The 10,317-nt window shown below is 45.9% G+C and overlaps 1 long non-coding RNA gene across 1 annotated transcript in view; it reads right to left on the bottom strand.

Moving 5' to 3' along the window:
• LOC130605540 (uncharacterized) overlaps nucleotides 1–10,317 on the bottom strand; it is a 271,759-nt gene that overhangs the window by 154,271 nt on the left and 107,171 nt on the right. The window lies entirely within an intron of this gene.

The raw sequence follows: 10,317 nt of genomic DNA, 5'->3' as shown, positions 1-10,317 counted from the left end.
CACCTGAGCTCAGTCTCACCACTCGAGACAGCCTGGACAAAGAATGCTTGGCTGTCAGTCGGCCTCATAATACTAAATCTTGGATCCCAGCACTGAAATCAAAATGCTAAATGATGTAGCCAGAGCCCAGAAGAAAGGATATAACGTGGAAACAGCATGAAAACTCAAAGTCATTACAGCAGCCGTTACAAAAGTCTTTTGTGTTGTTTTTCTTGGGTTTTTTTCCATTGCATATTTTGCCCAAGGCTGGTGGTGTTCACTTGTTGAGCAGCTCTTTGGTGGTCTGCAGGAAGCTGATCAGTCTTCTCAGTGGGGCAGTTTAATTCGGAAGGGATAATTTAAGAGAAAGGCTATCAGCCTGTTGTCCAGCCTCTGAGAAGCAGCTGAGCCTGCTCAGGGGCTGCCTTCCAGTGGAATGAGTAGCTGCTTGACACAGGGATCTTTTCTCAGCTAGGTAATGAGCTGCATTGATTTTCCTCAAAAAGAAAATTGGACTTTTACAAACAACGCAACAAGCTGCTTGAGTCAGGACGTTGCTGAAGTGATCTTGTGACCACCACAGGTTCCTGTGCTTATCCGTGAAAGAGAAGAAACAAAAGAAAGCAGGTTTGTTCTGCAAGGGCAGGTTGCACCCTTGAAAAGCAAATCTCCTTTCTAATACATTGGTCAAGCACCAGACTAACATGCCCTGCAGGAGCAGTTGACATTCACTTCTCCAGCAAGGAGCACTGAACTACACTTCATTTGGGCCACCCGAGGGCCACTTTGTAGCTCATTGCTGTCAGTCTAGGCAAAACAACTCTATGGCCAGAGGCCCTGAAAACACCTCTCTTTTCTTCCCCGAGCTGTTGAGCATTTTTGACCTCCCAAGGAAGTCTTCACACGGCAGAGCCCATGGGATTGTCCTGTTTACATAGACCAGGCTATCCAGGTCTGGCCATCATAGGTTCAGTTCTTACATCCTAAAGCTAAAAATGATTAGCTATAATCCCCATCTCAATTGCTATGCCTACAGTATACTCCTGAAGCTGACCTGACAGGAGGAAAAATATTCAATTTAGAACGTATCAGTGGAATACAATTCCTGCCCTGGTACCTCTCCAAAGGTGCCGGTGGCCTTGAATTTCTTTTGACCTTTCTGCAGGACATAGGCCACCAGCACCGAGTTTTTAGGGTGGCTGGGAACAATCTCCATTTCCTTCAGCACACAAGGAAACCCTGCCTCTGTCGTTGCAGTCACTAAGGCAGGACCCGAGGTGCTTCCCATCCTGCATGGAGATTGTGATGCCCACACGAGACGCTCAGTAAACCTTGTCCAGCACTGAGGTCCCCACTGCTGCAGCTGACGGGGTCTCTCATCTGAGCTGCACAACTGCAAGTGAAGACAGCATCATCCTGTGGGCATGGGGGTTTGTGTAAGTGTCTCACTCTCTCTCACTGCCCCCTTCTCCCATTCACCCACTGTGGGTGCTTTTGGCTCATCTTCAAATGACCACCCTCACCAAGGGGCAGAGGCTTCCCAGCGCAGCACACTCAACTTGCAGGGTATTGTCTTTACAGAGCTGAGCCCTGAAACTCATCCTCAAAAATGGGAACATGCCTATGGGAATTAAATAGGAAAGCCCTAAGCTATTTTCTTCTGCTAAGCAGGGAGACAACACAGCTACCGCCTTCTCCTTAGCTCCCTGCAATGAGGGAACAAACCAAAGGACAGCAGGGAGGAGCTGCTACTCAAGTAAGCACCATGGAGCTGCACACCCAAGCGCTGGCTGTGTGCACCAGCACATTCAAGCTTGTCCAAACCCCTCCATCTCCTCTCTCTGCTCCCCACTTGCTGGGGCAGAGCACCCATCTCTCAGTGTGCCATTCTGTTTACCTTCAATTCCTAGCTACATGCTCACAGTCGCCCAAGAGGCATCACAATCACTCAGCAAGCAGGAAGGCAATGGGGGTTATTCCCTCGATATCCCACTCCCAAGGCCTTGCTGTGCAATGCAGTCTTATGCACTCATTGCTTCCAACGGCCCCAGAAGGCAGTAGGGCACCCATACAGGCACCAGCTCTCCAGCAAAGCAGGAGGAATCTTCAGTCTTGTACTCAGCTGTGATTAGGCAAGATGCCTGACTCTTGGTTGCTACAGCATCCAATTGCTCTTTACAGTTTAATTTAGAGATCCAACAATTCCTGTCTCTGTCTCCAATGATATCAGTAGACTCTGAAATAAAGCAGTTATGGGCAATAATTTCTCTGATCAGGCATGGACACCTGTAGAAACTTACTGGGGAAAATAAAAAAAAACTTTTCATTGTTTGCCAAATTAGAAAATTAAGGAAAAATATCAGCAGCAGTGAGCTCAGCAGGGACAAGAACTGCTAATTTTGTGTTGGTAAATGAGAATTACAAGAAAACAGAAAATAAATAAAAATGCAAATTTGAAGCCGTAGAAAAGCACAATTAAAAGAAGTAGATGACACGTTTTTCTGTGCCAGAAAGGAATGAGATTAGAATCACAAAATAGGCTCTTCTAGTATTTTTCACATCAGTCACTTCTGTGTCTTGTTTAGTGCATTATAAAACCTGGAGACATACTATAATCTCTCCAGCAAACTGATGTCTTATTATTTAGCTTTAAATATGAGGGGAAGAAAGATTTACAAAACCTCCAGCATATAAAACAAGATAACATTTTCCTTTCTAATGGGATAAAAGAGAGATCATGCCAGTAAATGATGAGGTTGCCAGCACTAGGAACGGTCAGCAAGATGCTCTTGCTGAATATGTGCATGCGCTCTAAGTAGCTCCATCTGACCTAAGTTTATACAGAATAACTGTGGCGATATGTGTAAAGAAGAGAGGCACCACGCTGCTTCAGTGCCCATAGATCCTGACCCAGCTCCTGCATGGTGCATTTTCCTTAGGAGCCAGCAGTAATTTGCTGTTCCTGTCCCTGTTTGCATTAGTGTATGAACAGCGTATGGAAAGGAGAGGTGAAGGGCTGAGAGGTGATCACTAGCTCAGAATAAGGCATCATAATCCCATTTCCAAAGATTCCCAATTTACAATCCCTCTTCCCTTTAATAACAACTGTGTTGGTCTAATGATGAATGAGCTTCCTTTGATCCTGTTTAGGGAAGGAATAGAAGATCTCCAAAGCTCAGACTAACACTGCCTTTTCCAGAAAAAAAAAAAGAGAAGTTTTGCTCCCTGCCTTAAATACAAGATGCCTGGTGTTACCTGCCAATATTCACACCACACCTGAGCTCGATCCTAAAAATGGAATAAAAGCATCAAAATATCTCCTCTGCCCTTCCTGTCCCTTTAATAATCCTACAGAATTAGTCTGAATGTGCTGATTATTTTCCACTTGCATTAATCATGGCCAAATCATGCTAGAGGAGGAAAATACACAGCCTGCTGTTCCCTCTGAGCACTCTCCCCTCACCCTCCTCTCAGAATAGTCTCAGCCTGGAAGGCACCCTGCCAGTGTGATTAACAGTGTGAAACAGGGAAGGGAAAGAGATGGGAAGATGACGGAAAAAGGCTTTTCCTTAAAACTTAGACATGGGGTTTGGATTATCAGAGCAAATCATCAAACTCTTGAGAGCATCCTGCATCTGCAGTGTCAGCTCATGAAATCCAGGTAAGTGCATGATCAATGACCATCATCTTCTGTGGTCTTATTCCAGTCCCTGTCCGCAGCTCCACTCCACATACATACCCAAACATCAGGCTCATTAGAAATGCCTGCCAAGTTTTTCTCTTTTTCTGTTGTGGCTGTGCTTATTAAAATATTCAGTAAAGGCCCAATAAATTATGAAGAGCTGCAAATGGTCAGCTTATTGTAGTAATTGGGATGGAGCCGACCAGGAAAAAAGGTAGGAGGGAAAGCATGTTATTCTCTCCTTGACCAGATTTCTCTCTCCCAGCTTTGCAGCTCTACAGAGCAAGCATTCCCACAGAGCTGGCTAGGAGGCTCCCTTCACCATCAGCCAAGAGAAAGTGAGTGCTCAGGATGATCCAGCTTACCTTAATACAGGCGTCTAAAACACGCTGAGTCCATCCCATCCTGTATCAGTACTGAGGAGGTTCCTAGACCACCCTTTGGAACACCTTGGAAGTTCATCACCTCTTGGTCTGCATTCTGGAGGCGAAGTCAAACTGCATATGTCTAATTTAAAGCTGTGAATGTCACATTTCAGGCTTGATTTGGCCATCACCACTCTCTGCAGGGAGGCAGCTTGTGCTACCAAGCAAGGAGAGAAGCACAAGCTCTTATCCTCAGCCTGTGAACTCCTCCAAAGAGGATCCCTGTTGCTGGCTCTCCTCCACAGCAGCTGCTGCTGTGTCAGAAGAATAGATTCTGCCAGGAAGATTTTTCCATTTTCCTTTTCTTTTGCCAAAATCCCCGAGGGCACTGTCAAAAAATAAAATCATGAAAAAATGCACCCAAAAGAAAGCAGATATGAAGTGGAGTCAACCTGGCAGAAGGATTGGGTGACAAGGCCAGAAAGCAAGGAGTTAGTGTTGGGCTGTTTCCAGATGCATTATGGTCATGTCACACATCAATAAGCTGCAACAGGCATAAAGATGGGCAAAATTTTGCCTACAAAGCCAGCAGCTTCATACATAGATAGAATCACTGAGAAGCTCAGGAGAGTGTTTCTAGTCCTGGTCTTTGCAGAGTAGGGCTAGACAGTAAGAACTGAGAAGAAGGGAAACCCTCAGTTCAAACAAAAAGCCTTCAAAGGCTCTTAAGGCAGCTGAGCATGCTGAAAGACACATTTCATGTACCATGGCAAAAGGGTTAAGATGTCAGTGCAAGTCAAAGCATTTAGTATATAATGCCTGAGTTCTCCCCAGGCAAGTGCAAAAGTCTCTCCTCCTGCTGGCAGTGCCTAAGAGAGAAAAGCAAGGCCTTGCAGAAGGGTTTTTGCTGAAGAATTTTCCTCTTCCTACAGTCCTGAAATCCAAATCCTTATAAGTCTTTGCATGGGAGGTTCACATTCTGTATTACAGCTGTTCAATGCTCTAAGGGCTGCATCCAAAACCTGCTGAAGATACTGTACTTAGGTGGATCAGGCCAGCCACATATATGTAACATGGCCGGAAATCACAGACTTTCAATGGTTTTGTTCTCTGGGAATAGAGACACTCACAGCAATCTGCTGTGACAGCAGGTGGCTTGAGGAGTATTTACAGAAGGAGAGGTTTTCCTTCCCCATCATGCCCAGAGCAACACAGTCGGGCAAAAAAAATGACGACAAAAACTACACACAGTGACAGAACCAAAACATGCCACAGGAAAACACCTTCTGGTGTTGTTTTGTTGCTTTTGTCGGGGGCAAAGCTCCCAGAGCTCCCATCAACTACTTGACCAGTTTAAAACAAAGAATCATTGCCGCTTTCTCGCTACGATAGTGATCAGGAATGATTTTGACTGAAATAGCTCATCTCTTGACTGGTGAGGACTTCCCTTGAAGCCGTCTAGCTTGCAGGACATGCAGTGTTCCAGCTTACAGTCTTTAAGTCCCATGAAGGTTGAATGTGTTCCTGGGGAAGTCATCTTAGAGACAAGCCTACCAGGCGACAGCAAAGCGGATGCTCTGAGCTTGCAAGGTGAAGATGTTGCTCTACCTTTAACCCAAGGGAATTGGTAGACTTGACTGCCCTGCCCTCCTTGTGCCACCGTGGTGCTCTCTTGGTCTTAGGCCTCATACCACAGGATTTGTGTAATGGGCTAACAAAGGTGATAACAGTTGAGGTCCCTAGAAACCCCTAGGGAAATGCAGCTGACACCTACTGACCTTCTCCATTAGATCATGCATTGCTGACTCCTGACGTGATCTTGACCTCTCGGTCCCATCATGATATCATCTGTGTTTTAACACAGGCAGAGGCAGATGAATTGAATCCCATCAAGGAGATCCAAGAGAAAATTTTCCCTCAAGAGACATACTGATGCAAAGGGTTAACCGATGTACAGGGGGGTTAGGGTTAAGCTGCTTGCTTAACAATGTTACTGCTTACTCATGCTTACTTAACAAATGCACGCTCAACACTTATCGTGCTTGCCGAAACAGAGTGGGAGGCCCAAGGCTATTGATAAGAGGAAAGAACAGTAACTTGGTTCCTGTTCTCTGGACCCCTAAACTGGCTGAAATCAGCTTTGCGGTTTGGACAGTGACTAAATCACCAGGGAACATGGGCAACGACAAGAGGTGAAAAGGTCAAGGAAGACTCATTTACTTCATCTTGAGACCCTCACCCACGACCACCAGGAGACACTACACAAGCAAGGAGCTTTTACCTCATTATAATGTGAAGAGGGGATAGGTCACGAATATGTATAAGTGTGTTGTGTAATCTAATGCATATGTAATAGTTTAGAGGATAAATATAGAGGAGAACAACGCTGGGGTACTCATGCATTTGGAGGAGCAATCCCCCATGTGTCTCAGTGCTGAATAAAGCATACTTACTTTACAACTGTAACGACTTGTGGAGTTTATCCTCGCATCCATACTTTGTTTCATACTTAGGAGAGCCTCCAGTGCTACCTGACATAAAGGTTCTGCTGGCCTCAGTGCCTTCTCATCACTGTGTTCTCACAGGCTCTTGTTATAAAGGTAACAGCCAGGCCTTTCCCTGACATACATTGCAAAGATGAGGTGAAACCATCAGGCAGGGCTGAGGAAGGATGCACTCTGTAGGCTGCATGTTCCTGTACCACTGCACGACATGGAGTGCTCTGATCAGTGCATTTCAAATAAAACACACTCACATTCATCAGCTCCAAAGGAAAAACAAATCCTCATGTAAGCTTTTAGAAGGAAGGCCAGAGAACTGCTGGATCACTGCTTGGAAAGGGCAAAGTTGGAGCAGAGCTTAATATTAAATTAGTGAGAAGTTTAGATGGAAAACACTCCAAAACCACTTGTGTGCTGAGCTAGTACCAAAGGGTACCCTGAAGGTTTTTAATCATTCGCAGGGCTTTGGCACCAGCATTGATGTTTGAAACCTGAACTTGCTTTGAACACAGTGTTCCCAGCTGCTGTTGGCTTAAGAAACAAACTGTTTGGGAGGCTGAGGCAAGGACGTGTGTGAAAAGGAGAGAAACCTGCCTTGTTGCTTCTGTGAGAGTCTCAGGAGAGGAAAGGACACAGCAAAAAAGGGCCTTAAATACAGAACAGAATGACAGCTCTGATGTGGCCTGTCTTGCAAGGACTTCTTCTCCCCCATACCTCGATAACTGTTCCTGCTTCCTCTTAAATAATAAAGTTCTTAAAAGAAGTTAACAGTGTGTGAGTCTGTAAATACCACTGCTTATAGGAAACCGTGGCAATCCGCATGCCATTCTCCTGATTCTTAGAAACTCTTACATACTCTCAAAACTCTTCCCAGAACTATGACTGGATGTGGTTGCCCACACAGCAAAGTGTGATCCTGCAATTCAGCCGCCCATACGTAACTGCTGCTCTCTTGCATCCACCTTTCCCTTCAAAGCTGGAGGCATTGGATTCTGCACAGACTGGTTTCTGACATGCTTCTAAGAGCCTGCAAGCACATCTCCCACCAGCAGTGAGAGGTCTGAAATGACAGGCTCCATTAGTCCATGCAGAATCACATTTGGTTCTCATTTTCTAACAGACATCCAAGATAATATTTTTAGAAGAAGCTATACTGGTATTTGCAAAAAATAGCTTTCTCTGCTTTTATCCCAAGTGGGGTCTTTTCCAAGTTTCTTTTCCTACTTTAGCCATATCTCTAAAGCTGTTCATATTAAATAATCCGATTCTAGAAATGCATTAATCAGAATCTCTTTGGGCTCCTATTGCATGTGCCTTTCTCTGTGTCACAAGACAAAAATACAATCAGCTCAGCCACAACCTAATTCTCTTCCACAGTAGAGGAAGCACAGATCTGAGGGCCATATATAGGTGTCAGTGGGTTCATCCAGTGTTTGCATGGTGCCGTTGATGTCCATGCATCAAGAGGAGCAGCATCCCAAGACCACCATGAGGAGTGTGCCCTTATTGATCCCTCACAGTTAAAAATACAGACCCACAGCCTGGTGCAATCCATCAAATGGAAAGGAGAGCCACCAGCATTGACTGGCTTTGCCGAGTGCTGACCTGCGTTCCTCCAGCTACATTAGCGTGGGGAGCCCTCATAAATCTGTTTTGGGAAGGGTTTTCTCTGCTTGCTTGTTTTCAGCTCTGCTGAAAGCCTGGCAGGATAAAAGACATCCCTGATGTCTGCAGGGGCTCTGCTGCCTGCTGGCAATAAAGCTTGAAGCAATTTGATAGCACAGAGGTGAGCATCCAGAGGCAAGGCCATGGGGTGCACCAGGCTGGTGCTGAGCTGCAGGCAACCAGCAGCCATGGGAACAGTAGAGCAGAGCAAGGCCCTGGGGTCTGGCTCTTTCCACACGTTTGCAGGTGCCCCCCGGTGATGCTGTGCGCATTAGGGATGCACTAAGTAAGGATTATCACTGTGGGCCCAGGTAAACCTCAAGTCAGGGCTCACCTGCCCACCACCAGCCTGCCTTTTCTGGGCAGTCATGGGCAGTGTGGCTCCATGAAACCACCCTAGACCAGGGATGCCCTTTGCTAGCAGTGGGGCTGTGTTCCTGCTGGCAGGAACCAAAGGGAAGGGCAGGAAATCAAAAGGGAAACCATTCCTGACCCTAAAGACACCACACCAAACCCACCCCCTGTCCCCAGCCAGTCCCTGAGAACCATAGTGGGATTAGCAAGGGGGTGAGCAAACATGACCACACAGCACAAGACCCCCCAAGAAGTCTTCAACACAAACCTATTTACCCCTCTGTCTAGGCACTGCTTACACCAAGGTGAATGAGATCAGCTTTCTGGCCCTGTTAAGCTTCATCAACTGGCCCATGCTGAATTATTTAAAACCATCTTTTATTAATCTACCACTGCTTTTTTTTCACTTGACCTTTAGCAAGCCACTTACCACTCTGAGTGGTTTGCACCAGCTTCATCCCCACACGATGATGCTGCAGGTGATGAGAGGGACAGGCCACTACCCTGCTACTGCTCTTGAAATGTTTCAGATGCCACTAGACCAAAGTGGGCTGCTAACTGGAGCATTGGATTTACCCTCATGCTTAATGGGAGGTCTTGTCTAAATGTACAGATCATATTGCTCAATTATGACAATACTTCTGTTTAGAAGCCCCCTGCTTAGGGTATTGTACATTCTTTTTAAATAAGTTTAGCGTACCCAAACCCAAACAAGCACAGGCTAAAATACCGCCAGCGCCAGCACAGAGGCTAAACACAAGCACTAAAACTTGGGCACTGAAGGGAACATACCCCCAGCCCAGCTCCTTCTGGTGTCCACCATCATCCACCACTAGCCCCCTGGCTATGTGACCAGGGTTGCCCACATGGCCTTGGGGCTGAGGCAGCTCTAAGATTCAGTTTTGAGGATCTGCATTTGAGACACAACCATCCAAACGAGGCTCATGCCACCAAAATTCCCTCCACACACATACGGGATCAAAAATCTCAAGCTGAGAAAGAATTTGGGAAATAATCTAATCCAGTTTCTTGCCCCAACAGACCAGCCCTCAATCTTTGCTATCCCACTTTCTGCAAAGTGTGGTCCACTTTGCTGTGCTGGGCTTAAAGATCAGAGACTTCAACAGGGCTTCACCAATTTACTCCGGCTGGGGAACTGGCTCCAGCCATTCAAAGCCCTCTTGAGAGCTCACACAACCTTCACAAGGCACGCACATCCTGCTCTTTTTACTCTTCATTCACCTTTTAAACACCCATCTGTGTTGATCACTGCTATAGCATGCAAGATCTCAGAGCAGGGACATTGCTGTCTGATGTGTGATGACTTTACAGAGCTGATACTGCCCAATGTCAGTCACATGGAGTCGCTATGACTCTGAGCCTGGCACCAAGCATGGTCAGACACACCAGACAGGTGTGAAGGAGCAGACTGCAGGGAACTCACAACTGGCCATTGCCTGCGAATCCAGTGTGTTTAACTTGCATGAAAAATCCTAAATAATCCTAAATAATTCAACTGAGTAACCTCATGCTAACAAATAAAAATGTATCTACTCTTGAAGGAAGAGAGATTTGTCACTCTGGGATATAAAGCAATGTCAGGCTCCTATAGATAAAGCAAGACACTGTAATATTGATAAGGTATCTGAATTTGGCTTATAAATAAAACATTAATTCCTCTGTCTTCTATAGGGTACTGGATCAAACCCTGCCAGCACACAAGCAGGCAGGGCCCACAGCTCCAAGCACATCTTTGGTTTGACCAAATCAA

Source organism: Pezoporus wallicus, unplaced genomic scaffold, assembly GCF_028554395.1.
Source record: "Pezoporus wallicus isolate ANWC-B61680 ecotype Strahan unplaced genomic scaffold, APGP_CSIRO_Pwel_v1 contig_3365, whole genome shotgun sequence".
Classification (NCBI taxonomy): Eukaryota; Metazoa; Chordata; class Aves; order Psittaciformes; family Psittacidae; genus Pezoporus; species Pezoporus wallicus.
This window is presented reverse-complemented; position numbering and strand designations above follow the sequence as displayed.